The sequence below is a fragment of the Pecten maximus genome, chromosome 12 (assembly GCF_902652985.1).
Source record: "Pecten maximus chromosome 12, xPecMax1.1, whole genome shotgun sequence".
Classification (NCBI taxonomy): Eukaryota; Metazoa; Mollusca; class Bivalvia; order Pectinida; family Pectinidae; genus Pecten; species Pecten maximus.
In genome coordinates, this window is record NC_047026.1 from 26,255,703 (window position 1) to 26,269,751 (window position 14,049).

The 14,049-nt window shown below is 35.8% G+C and overlaps 1 protein-coding gene across 1 annotated transcript in view; it reads left to right on the forward strand.

Moving 5' to 3' along the window:
• LOC117338954 (putative uncharacterized protein DDB_G0281733) overlaps positions 1-14,049 on the forward strand; it is a 57,669-nt gene that overhangs the window by 450 nt on the left and 43,170 nt on the right. The window lies entirely within an intron of this gene.

A 14,049-nucleotide genomic window follows, 5' to 3' on the forward strand; every position in this document is an offset into this window, starting at 1 on the left:
CGACGCCTTAACGGTATCCGTCAGGAGAGTCATGGGTGTCCTTCCGGTCTAATCATATTGACTTCCGGTGAATTATCGACTAGCTTTTCTGCTTAGTGTAGTCGATAAGTACCTGCTTTTATTAGAATTATTTCTGTAGAGTAGGTTTCTGTGTAAACATTGAAAATGGTATTTAGTGTAAAGCTTCATATACCTATCATGAAACATAGAACCTTATGGAGCGATAAAGTAGAACATTTGAGAGTCCGTTTGTACTCCGAAGGCCTTTCATAAGCCGAACTGTTGTACTAGCTTATGGATTTTATTGTCATATTGATGTACTCATATTGTTGCTGCCCATTAATTACAACACTGTAGGTGTCATTGAGAGAACTATAATGTGTGTAACTTTCTGCACAGTTATATCCAAATACACCATTAGGCCGTTCCTATATTTTCCATTATAGTCTCGACAATACCAGTGATTATACTGAACATGGTGATTGTCCATTCCTATCGGAAATAAAAGATATTTTCAAAATGTGCTTTAATGTCAACTTTGAAGATATTTCTTGTATTTATTATCTTCTGTTAAATAGTTGCTGTCGTATTTTTATCATCTGTGGATAGTATGTTTTGATATGATGCATGTCGAAAATTTGCGGTTTGTATTGAGTTATAAATACAAGTATAAATATATTTTTTATTTATTATGACAGTCTTTACGACAGAAGTTCAATACTACATAGTTTTGATACTTTTTATTCGGAACAAAGAAATGGAACACCTGGGTAGTTATTCTGAAACATTACTAATGGAAAACTCGAGCATAAATCATGAAATAGCAGTTTAAAAGAAATAACCTAACCATCAAAAATATTATCTCTTCTGAAGTCTTTCTAAATTTCCTTCAAATCATTGAAAAATATGAATTGAAGCATACGGACCATAGTCTTATTCTCCTTGTACTTGTCCAAAGGACTCTATACAAATCTTTACTTTATTCTTTGTTCATATGTTCCACTCGATCAAGAATTCAAGAATTAGAATAACGGTCCTTTAACTTGAGCACAGATTCTGTCTAAACTTCTGATCGTCATTAATTGATTATGATCATCGTCAGCGTTTACGGCTTTATCAAAAAGAGTGTCACATATATCCTTAAAGATGGGACATCTGGTCACTACATGTATCTCATCCTCGTATCACCACAAAAACAGCAAGTTCTGAGGAGATTTCAACTCCTCAGTGAAGTATTGCGAGGGCACTGCGTTGTGACCTTGGGGGGCTCACTTTAAGATATTCTTCGCAAACAAATGAGTCTTTAAATTCTAAGTTGATTTCCTGTCGCCCCACGCTGTGCTCGCGGGTTACGTAATACCTGCAGCCAATGGGCTATATATTGGACATCGTTGGTCACTAACCAATCTGCAGGCATTATCATAAGAATTTCTCCCATAGTTCACAAATTTATCCCCAGTTTTAAACGCGAGAGACTTCTCTGTCAACCCCTAGGGTATTACAGATTACCCACGATAACCTTCTGAACTGGGAGTACTTTTGTAACTACTTTTTGAGTGACGTCACTATGGTTCCCGCGTTGTTATTTAATGTTTTATAAAATGACAAGAAGCACTGTTGTTAACGTCAGAATAATATCACTGATGATTTATTATAGTGTTTGTTTGAATCGATATTGTGAATTAAATCTAGATCTATATTTACTTATGTAATGATGTTGGTTTGCCCTTGGGGGGGGGGTCGATCGGTGGGTACTTCTAATAAGGATATTCATCCGCTGACCATGTGCATTTGTTTACAAACAGACATTGATCACCGAAGGGATATGCAATTATTTAAAGTGATGAGAGCAAAGTAATGATTCCCTATCTAGGGAGTGTGACAAAGAAATTTCAACCCTTGAGGGCACAAGTTATGAATGTCCAACCCTCGGCAAAGCTCGAGATGGGCGTTCATAAATTCCAACTCGGGTTGAGATTTCTTTGTCACACTCCCAAGGCTGGGAAATATTCTATTAATATCTCAACGTCGATAATATTATTCAGGTTCAGCGGGCAAAGCGGTACACTCTAACACATTCCCCGAACCGATATGAAAGGCACTGGATCCGTTTACCCGACCACGTGACTTTTATCCGAGTACTAAATTCTTGCGCGCTTACTGTAAATTGTTTCGCTACTGTTGTAAAGTAATGATTCTAAAGAGAAACAAACAGTAATTATTTGATGGACTTTCAAGATTTATTTCTTTAATTGTAAAAGGAAGGTGTAAAAAAGGAAAGATGTAAGAGAAGGACACGTGCTATCAACAAAATGATCATCACACAATCCCTTTATTATCTCTTTAAAAAGAATTATCGGTGAAGGTCCAGCTGAAACATTTAAATGGGAAACCCCGAGGGTAAAATACTTTAGCCAACACTAAAAGGCCTGGTACAAACCCGACACATTAAGTTTGACTTTGATGATAGGTTCTTGATTGTTATAACCGTAAACAGAATATGAATGCCTTCGGACACGTATTAAAAATAGATATCTTTAGACCTCACTCAGAAATCCTTATAATAAAAACAATATTTAAATCAAATGACAAGTGCCTTCAGCAACTGAATTATGTACTGTGAATCTGATATCTTATCTACAGAGGGAATGTATCATCTTGATCTCCCGAGGTCAAGGTCAACAGTTTTCTAAGTATTTGCCACAGCATGTAACGTCAACGAATCTGTAAAATGTAAACAAAAATGTTATCGTCTCGATCAGAAAGATGTTTAGTCAACTTTTCGTCAGCGTACAGTTTCTTTAGTCAACTCTTCATCAGCGTACAGTTTCTTTAGTCAACTTTTCATCAGCGTACAGTTTCTTTAGTCAACTCTTCGTCAGCGTACAGTTTCTTTAGTCAACTTTTCGTCAGCGTACATTTTCTATAGTCAACTTTTCGTCAGCGCAGTTTCTTTAGTCAACTCTTCATCAGCGTACATTTTCTATAGTCAACTCTTCATCAGCGTACAGTTTCTATAGTCAACTTTTCGTCAGCGTACAGTTTCTATAGTCAACTTTTCATCAGCGTACATTTTCTATAGTCAACTCTTCATCAGCGTACAGTTTCTATAGTCAACTTTTCGTCAGCGTAGTTTCTTTAGTCAACTCTTCATCAGCGTAAGTTTCTTTAGTCAACTCTTCATCAGCTTGGTTTCTATTGGTCATTGGTTTAATTTGTCAACTGAGCTTCCTGTCGTAGTTTTTCTACACTCCGCTCATAAACGCCAAAAGTGATATAATGCCAAGAGAGACATTAGGAAGAGGAAGGTTTTCTTGAAATAAGAGAAACAATTTGGTCGCCTCTTACGAATCCATGATATGGGGGCAGCGAGTATACGTCCTACCTGCAGGGCTGATGGATTTAAGACGCACCGGACAACTGACTCACGACATATATTGAACACGTATCTTAGTCATGGCATCTTATTTTAGGGGCATCCGGAACACCTCGGCTGATTCCCTACAGCAAGGCACTGTAATCGGACGAGGTGTTCCGACTGGGATGATGGGCTTCCTCTACATGTATGTATAAAGGTTTGAGGATACTTTCCGACATCTTTTTTGGGGGATAGGATATTTTTACGGTCGGGGTATTTAGTATACAGTGTCGTTAAAGGAGGAAACTACAAACTACTCTAAGATTTTTATCCGGTGAATCTATCAATCAGATCGACAGTCAACATTTCCTTGTACAGTAACTTAATTACACGAGCGTGTTGAAGTGTCATTATAACTGTAGTCGTGAAAACGTTTGTTTGGTATAGGAGTTATTACCGTAAAATTGGCGATGAGCTCCTGGTTATTGGTCTAAATTTAATGTCATAGTGCGCACACTATTTTTTACAGTATATCATTTGATTCTTGTAAAATGCTATCCACTGATTTAATCAACAAGTAAAGAGCTATGTGGGAATTATAGGCCATCGTTCGGCACAAAAACACGCCAATTTATGAGCGGAGGGTATGACCCCTACACTGGAATAAGTGCGGGGCTGTCACGGAAGCGTGTAGCGCCCCCTGTATATAAATCCAACAGGCAGCTCGTTAACACTTAATGGACTTTGTACCCAATTGGTCCTTTTGTTACTTGTTTGTCATGATGTTAACTTAACAACATGAACTGGTTAGCTTGAATAATGTCAAGCACGACTGTTAAGCTGAAGATGCCTTTGAGAATGGCGTTTACATAAAGTTTGTGAAACATTTTTAATATGAATTTTGAAATAGACAAACTCACAGGGACTTGAGAATTAGTTACAGTATACATGTATTTGGACCTCCCTATAGTAAGTATAGCACATTTTCGGACGTTTTGGAGGCTAGATTAAAATTCGATAAAAATGATTCCCCCGGTGTTCATTATAAATGTGCTATACACACTATAGGGAGGTCCAAATACATGTAGACTGTAACTAATTCTCAAGTCCCTGCGAACAAACTAACTCATTAGGCTGTCTCATGCTTTATAAATCGCCATTGGTGCTAAGATTAATCTAGGGAAATTCATGTTGGCCTATTTACAATTTATTCAAAATGTAGACGTTACAAATGTAGAAGGAGATGAAATAAGCGGGTTATAAGTTCTGATGGTTGATTTTAGTTCCCTGCACGTGCTAATTTGAAACCGTGAGTGGGGACTATACAGATTCTCAGCGCTCTAACGGACTGGGCGGTAAGGACTACCGGTCTGCGGTAGGGACTACCGCCCAGTCCATGACTAATTGTAAACACAGCCATGCCTGATACACCAGACTGCTGGTGGTCAGATATTCAGTAGGAGATGTACACAAATCACAGTAACTGTTTTATGTTTCAGTATGCCATGTGATATAATGATACAACAAATTCATCAATGCATTTGTAAAAAGAGTTTTTACTTCACATTTTCTGGTTTAAAGTAAACAAAAAAGGGACAAACAATTAATTTATGAAGTTATGAGGCATTGTTTATTTTACTAAGCATCTGAAGAGTAAAATGAATGTGACTATGCTTAGAAAAAAACTTTGTTGTTTGTCTCTTTTTTCTTATAATATATATATACATGTACCTAACAATTAAGAATTGGGGATTTTCGATCCAATTTCACACATGATAAAGGACCATACTATCTCGGACACGTTTAAATTTCGGGGTAGTTGGGTCAAGATCAAGGTGACCTTTACTATTTTAAGAAAATCCTACTCAGCCCTCTACCATCTTAATTCTTTGGGGAATTTGCATTAAACTTCTGACACTTACAAGGAACGATACTATCTTGCACAAGTCCAAGTTTCGGGGTTGTTGGGCCAAGGTCAAGGCCACAGTAACTATTTTTAGAAAAGCCGTCAGCGCTGTACTTGCTATATTCCTTCATTTTGATGAAACTAAAGACAATTACAAAGGACCGTAATATCTCGGACAATTTGAGGTTTCAGGGTTGTTGGGTCAGGGTCAAGGCATTGTTTTTTATTTTTAGAAAATCCTCGGCGCTCCAGAGAACTTCACACACTTACAAAGGACTTTGGTTTATTTTGTTAAACGTGCTATTAACGGCCAGTATCATTTAAGGATATGCCTTGATTTGGAGGTGGAGGAAAGCCTGACCAACCTACGGTCAGTACCAGGCAACTGCCCCACGTGTGTTTAATTTCGAACTCGCAACCCAGAGGTGGAGTACTAGTAATAAAGTGTAAGGACACCTCAACCACCGCGGCCACCGCGGCCCCTTACAAAGGACAAAAGGACTCGACATGTTCCAGTTTTAGGGTTGCTGGGATTAAGGTCAAGGTCATCGTTACTATTTTCAGAATATTAAATGTCAGAACTACATCGGCTTCATTCCATGAAGGATTTCTATCATACTCCACACAATCATTAAGGACCATAATACCTCGGACAAGATTCAGTTTCTGGGTTGTTGGTCAATTTTACCATTACTATCTTAAAGGGGTTATATGGTTAAAAAAACACTATGAGAAAATGATATAAAACGTTATATTTTCTATGAGTATGTTACAAAACTAATACTTTCTGTTAATAACAAAAAAATTTAAAGTCCTTGCAACCATTAATGACAGATATATATAAAAAAAAATAAAGAATGTAAAAATTGCGGTCTCGATCTAATTCATACATTACCACTCGTAGCCCTGATACTGCCGAGAAAGAAGCAACATGGCGGACGTAAACATGTTAAGGCAACCGGGACATGAACGTTATCTCACGGAAAGTGCCAGAAAGTGTAAGAGGAAGAAGTCAGACCAGAAAAGAGGACATGCAGTTATCTATATTAGACAGGAGATTGGTAAATAAATGTAAAGGTTGGGGAAATGTATTGCTTTAATTTAATACGATTAACAATTAGAGGGGCCGCGATTGTGTCTCTCGGGAAGTGTGGCTGGCCTCCTGTACGTTGTACAGTGATGTAGCCACCAGCTATTACAATGATTAGCATGCAAACGCTTGTTAACATCGACAAGGGTCGAGATAATATACAGTAGTTTTATTTCCTCTTACAATCAGCCAATAACCTCAACTATTAATTTTGAGCAATCTTAACTTTATTCTAATCTCGATTAGGGATACACTGTTGTATGTTTATTATTTATATCGACCAGTCTTAGTATCACCATTGGCTATCAAAATGTCCTTAATATTAAGGATGAAAGAAGAATATTTGTTAGGTGAGTCAAAAACATATTACTGTATAACATATACATAAATCCAATTATCGCACTCTATCAAACCACAGACTTAAGATTTCCAGAGGATTTCCAAAAATACAGAAAATGTATGGTTTTATTAAGAAAATTTCCAGACCGAGTATTTCCTTCTTTTGTTTTACCTCGATAATCTACCCACGTTGATCAGCTTGTTCACGCTGTGCTTTAGTAATCGTAGAACAGTTCTAGGTAAACTATATTTATCGGCTTGTGTCATATTGTTGTGTCATACTGTTGTGTCGACCTAGTTTTTTTATGGTGCCTACCTGTTTGACGTCAGCCGCAGGCAGATTTAAATATCAGGTTAAAGAAACCTAGATCCGGGTGCTGCAGTTCATGCGGTAAATACACCCTAGGACGCACGAGGAAACTCGTTTACGTACATTCGATGTTAATTACCTGCAAAGAACAGTAATGGCTAACAAACCATGGCAACATGGAACTAACTACGGAAGACGAGTAGAACCCCGTGTTTTTTTTATTCTGTTAAATCGTATATGTTGATAATGTCTGCGTTGACAGAAGTGCTGTATATTATCTCGTCTAAAAGTTCATGTAATACCAATGTTATAACGTGTATGTAATACCACTCTTATAACGTGTATGTAATACCAGTATTATAACGTGTATGTAATACCAGTATTATAACGTGTATGTAATACCACTCTTATAACGTGTATGTAATACCACTCTTATAACGTGTATGTAATACCAGTATTATAACGTGTATGTAATACCAATCTTAACGTGTATGTAATACCAATCTTAACGTGTATGTAATACCAGTATTATAACGTGTATGTAATATCACTCTTATAGCGTGTATGTAATACCAGTATTATAACGTGTATGTAATACCAGTATTATAACGTGTATGTAATACCAGTATTATAACGTGTATGTAATACCACTCTTATAACGTGTATGTAATACCACTCTTATAACGTGTATGTAATACCAGTATTATAACGTGTATGTAATACCAATCTTAACGTGTATGTAATACCAATCTTAACGTGTATGTAATACCAGTATTATAACGTGTATGTAATATCACTCTTATAGCGTGTATGTAATACCAGTATTATAACGTGTATGTAATACCAGTATTATAACGTGTATGTAATACCAGTATTATAACGTGTATGTAATACCAGTATTATAACGTGTATGTAATACCAGTATTATAACGTGTATGTAATACCACTCTTATAACGTGTATGTAATACCTCTCTTATAACGTGTATGTAATACCAGTATTATAACGTGTATGTAATACCACTCTTATAACGTGTATGTAATACCACTCTTATAACGTGTATGTAATACCACTCTTATAACGTGTATGTAATACCACTCTTATAACGTGTATGTAATACCAATCTTAACGTGTATGTAATACCAGTATTATAACGTGTATGTAATACCAGTCTTATAACGTGTATGTAATACCACTATTATAACGTGTATGTAATACCAGTCTTATAACGTGTATGTAATACCAGTATTATAACGTGTATGTAATACCAATCTTATAACGTGTATGTAATACCAGTATTATAACGTGTATGTAATACCAGTATTATAACGTGTATGTAATACCAGTCTTATAACGTGTATGTAATACCAGTCTTATAACGTGTATGTAATACCAATCTTATAACGTGTATGTAATACCAGTATTATAACGTGTATGTAATACCAATGTTATAACGTGTATGTAATACCACTCTTATAACGTGTATGTAATACCACTCTTATAACGTGTATGTAATACCAGTATTATAACGTGTATGTAATACCAGTATTATAACGTGTATGTAATACCAATCTTATAACGTGTATGTAATACCACTATTATAACGTGTATGTAATACCACTCTTATAACGTGTATGTAATACCAGTATTATAACGTGTATGTAATACCACTCTTATAACGTGTATGTAATACCATTCTTATAACGTGTATGTAATACCAATGTTATAACGTGTATGTAATACCACTCTTATAACGTGTATGTAATACCAGTATTATAACGTGTATGTAATACCACTCTTATAACGTGTATGTAATACCAGTATTATAACGGTATGTAATACCACTCTTATAACGTGTATGTAATACCACTCTTATAACGTGTATGTAATACCAATCTTATAACGTGTATGTAATACCAGTATTATAACGTGTATGTAATACCATTCTTATAACGTGTATGTAATACCACTCTTATAACGTGTATGTAATACCAATCTTATAACGTGTATGTAATACCAGTATTATAACGTGTATGTAATACCAGTATTATAACGTGTATGTAATACCAGTATTATAACGTGTATGTAATACCACTCTTATAACGTGTATGTAATACCAGTATTATAACGTGTATGTAATACCAATCTTATAACGTGTATGTAATACCAGTATTATAACGTGTATGTAATACCAGTATTATAACGTGTATGTAATACCACTCTTATAACGTGTATGTAATACCAATCTTATAACGTGTATGTAATACCAGTATTATAACGTGTATGTAATACCAATCTTATAACGTGTATGTAATACCAGTATTATAACGTGTATGTAATACCAGTATTATAACGTGTATGTAATACCACTCTTATAACGTGTATATAATACCAATCTTAACGTGTATGTAATACCAGTATTATAACGTGTATGTAATACCACTCTTATAACGTGTATGTAATACCAATCTTATAACGTGTATGTAATACCAATCTTAACGTGTATGTAATACCAATGTTATAACGTGTATGTAATACCACTCTTATAACGTGTATGTAATACCAGTATTATAACGTGTGTGTAATACCAGTATTATAACGTGTATGTAATACCAATGTTATAACGTGTATGTAATACCAGTATTATAACGTGTATGTAATACCACTCTTATAACGTGTGTGTAATACCAGTATTATAACGTGTATGTAATACCAGTATTATAACGTGTATGTAATACCAATTTGATAACGTGTATATTATAACCGGATTTCATAACGAGAAAACAAGTGATGTACATGCATTTTTTCTATCTTCTGGTATAAACTAACAGTTGTTTTTTTCACTGGTTTGGAATAAAAACTGTTAGATTACAGTCAACTGTTGTAGTTGTCTTATGTATCCACTTTGTTATTAGTTTTACACATGGAGTGGTGTTTACAAAAATAATCACAAAATCGGCAATTTATGAAATGTCTTTTGTGGATATTTCCGCCATTATAGTAGGAATATTGATTAATGTATTGGCTGCTGGTCTATCACAGCTCGTCACTTCCTTCCTAAAACACTTCCAGTCGGGGATGATGATCATTCACTGGCATCTTATGGTATACGACATCATACAGCACAATATTCCACTTCGACCATTATCTGTGGCGATGTAACAATTTTCAGCGGGTGTAGCATTTTTTTACGATATAAATTATCCGTGAGTTTGTACTGCCTTGCACAACACTGGTGGATATAGATACCAATTCTGGGCGATACCGAAATAAGAGATTTAAGGTTAACACATATTAAACTGAGAGAACGTGCGTCTTTAATCAAGGTGTCCCGGTTTTTACCGACGTTCTGGTCATACGCCTACTTATTCTATATATAGAAAGATATAAAATTTTCCATTAGTTTAAAAATAAAGTCCATGAAACCGCTCGAGGGCAAGGTAGGCTACGTATACTTAGTTACACGTTGAAATGTCCACGTGCTGTGTACCGAATGGTGTGATTTTAAATTAAATCAAAATTTTAGATTATTTTTATTGAAATCGGCATTCAAAAGTTAAACAATAAGATTTAAACTTTATATTAATACACTATGTCGCTGACAGATAGGCTTAACTTATAATATAGAGGCTATTTTATGAAACATGTGGCCAAATTAAAAAGTTTGTTTGGATTTGTGTGTTTTTATCACAATTGAGTCAGCAAATCAGAACGGAATAGCTCGGAAATTACTATGTCTTACCAAGAAATCCTATAATTAAACTGCCTGCTTAAAATAGTAGCACTTAATGTAAAGTAAATATTTCCTTCCCTCTTCTGTTGTTCTGTGGAACGCACTCCCTGAGGTCATAAAAACTAACCCCTCTATTACTAATCTTAAAAAATTCCTCAATGCTGGCACTGAAACCGTACCCCTATATTACTATCGTTGTAAAACTAGACACAGTCAGATTCACCACGCACGACTCAGGATGCATTGTAGTTCTCTGAACAGTCATTTATATATACGCAATCTAGTTAACAGTCCCCTGTGTTCATGCAACTTATCTGACGAAACTACAGAGCACTTCCTTCTTCACTGTCCAAACTACCAGCACATCAGAATTCAATGTTTTAGAAACTTACCTCCCGACTACAATGTTAACATTTTATTATATGGTAACCCTGATATGCCAGACCAGTATAACGAAAATATCTTTGATATTGTTCAAACATTTATTATGCATTCTAAAAGATTCTAGAGTCTACACGTCTAACATCACATTCTTATAATGTGTGCTTTTTATATGCGCAATATCTATACGTACCGAAAACACCATACGATTCCATACCGCAGACCTGGTTACCGATATAAGGTTGTAAGGTTGTAATACAATTATTTCGGTTAATACATGTGCAAATATATTTATATACATATATATATATTAACAAATTAATCCTATCGGTAAATCCATGTAACAGTTTCCTCTTCTCAACCCCACACGCTTTCCTCCCCTCCCCGCACCCCTCACTACCTGTATTAAATAATGTAGTCCACTTTGTCAGTACCGTCATTTTGCCAATATGTTACAACTTATGGAGACAGATTAATATAAGTACACTGTACTTGTTTCTGAATCCGATCATTTTCATTTATGTTGCTGTACTACATGTTGTATCGAATCACAAATAAAATACAATTTAAACTAAAGTAAATATTTTTGTTTCCATTTTGGAAAACTGATTTTTTTATTTCAAAGATTTTAAAATGTAAAGGACATTTTATGGTTCTCGTTAGTCTATGTATGTACATTTAATATCTGCACTACACGTGCATGTATATATAACACCCCACTACACGTGCATGTATATGTAACACCCCCACTACACGTGCATGTATATATAACACCCCACTACACGTGCATGTATATATAACACCCCACTACACGTGCATGTATATATAACACCCCACTACACGTGCATGTATATATAACACACCCACTACACGTACATGTATATATAACACACCCACTACACGTGCATGTATATATAACACCCCACTACACGTGCATGTATATATAACACCCCACTACACGTGCATGTATATGTAACACCCCCACTACACGTGCATGTATATATAACACCCCACTACACGTGCATGTATATATAACACCCCACTACACGTGCATGTATATATAACACCCCACTACACGTGCATGTATATATAACACCCCACTACACGTGCATGTATATATAACACACCCACTACACGTACATGTATATATAACACACCCACTACACGTGCATGTATATATAACACCCCACTACACGTGCATGTATATATAACACCCCACTACACGTGCATGTATATATAACACCCCACTACACGTGCATGTATATATAACACCCCACTACACGTGCATGTATATATAACACCCCACTACACGTGCATGTATATATAACACCCCACTACACGTGCATGTATATATAACACCCCACTACACGTGCATGTATATATAACACCCCACTACACGTGCATGTATATATAACACACCCACTACACGTACATGTATATATAACACACCCACTACACGTGCATGTATATATAACACCCCACTACACGTGCATGTAAATAACACCCCACTACACGTACATGTATATATAACACCCCACTACACGTGCATGTATATATAACACCCCACTACACGTACATGTATATATAACACTCCACTACACGTACATGTATATATAACACCCCACTACACGTGCATGTATATATAACACCCCACTACACGTGCATGTATATATAACACACCCACTACACGTGCATGTATATATAACACTCCACTACACGTACATGTATATATAACACTCCACTACACGTACATGTATATATAACACCCCCACTACACGTACATGTATATATAACACTCCACTACACGTACATGTATATATAACAACCCCACTACACGTACATGTATAAATAACACCCCCACTACACGTACATGTATATATAACACTCCACTACACGTACATGTATATATAACACTCCACTACACGTACATGTATATATAACACCCCACTACACGTACATGTATATATAACACCCCACTACACGTACATGTATATATAACACCCCACTACACGTACATGTATATATAACACCCCACTACACGTACATGTATATATAACACCCCCACTACACGTACATGTATAAATAATACCCCCACTACACGTACATGTATATATAACACCCCACTACACGTACATGTATATATAACACCCCACTACACGTACATGTATATATAACACCCCCACTACACGTCCATGTATAAATAACACTCCACTACACGTACATGTATAAATAACACCCCACTACACGTACATGTATAAATAACACCCCACTACACGTACATGTATAAATAACACCCCACTACACGTACATGTATATATAACACCCCACTACACGTACATGTATATATAACACTCCACTACACGTACATGTATAAATAACACCCCACTACACGTACATGTATATATAACACCCCCACTACACGTACATGTATATATAACACCCCACTACACGTACATGTATAAATAACACCCCACTACACGTACATGTATAAATAACACCCCACTACACGTACATATGTACATGTATAAATAACACCCTCACTACACGTACATATGTACATGTATAAATAATACCCCCACTACACGTACATGTATAAATAATACCCCCACTACACGTACATGTATATATAACACCCCCACTACACGTACATGTATATATAACACCCCACTACACGTACATGTATATATAACACCCCACTACACGTACATGTATAAATAACACTCCACTACACGTACATGTATAAATAACACTCCACTACACGTACATGTATATATAACACTCCACTACACGTACATGTATATATAACACTCCACTACACGTACATGTATATATAACACCCCCACTACACGTACATGTATATATAACACTCCACTACACGTACATGTATAAATAACACCCCACTACACGTACATGTATATATAACACTCCACTAC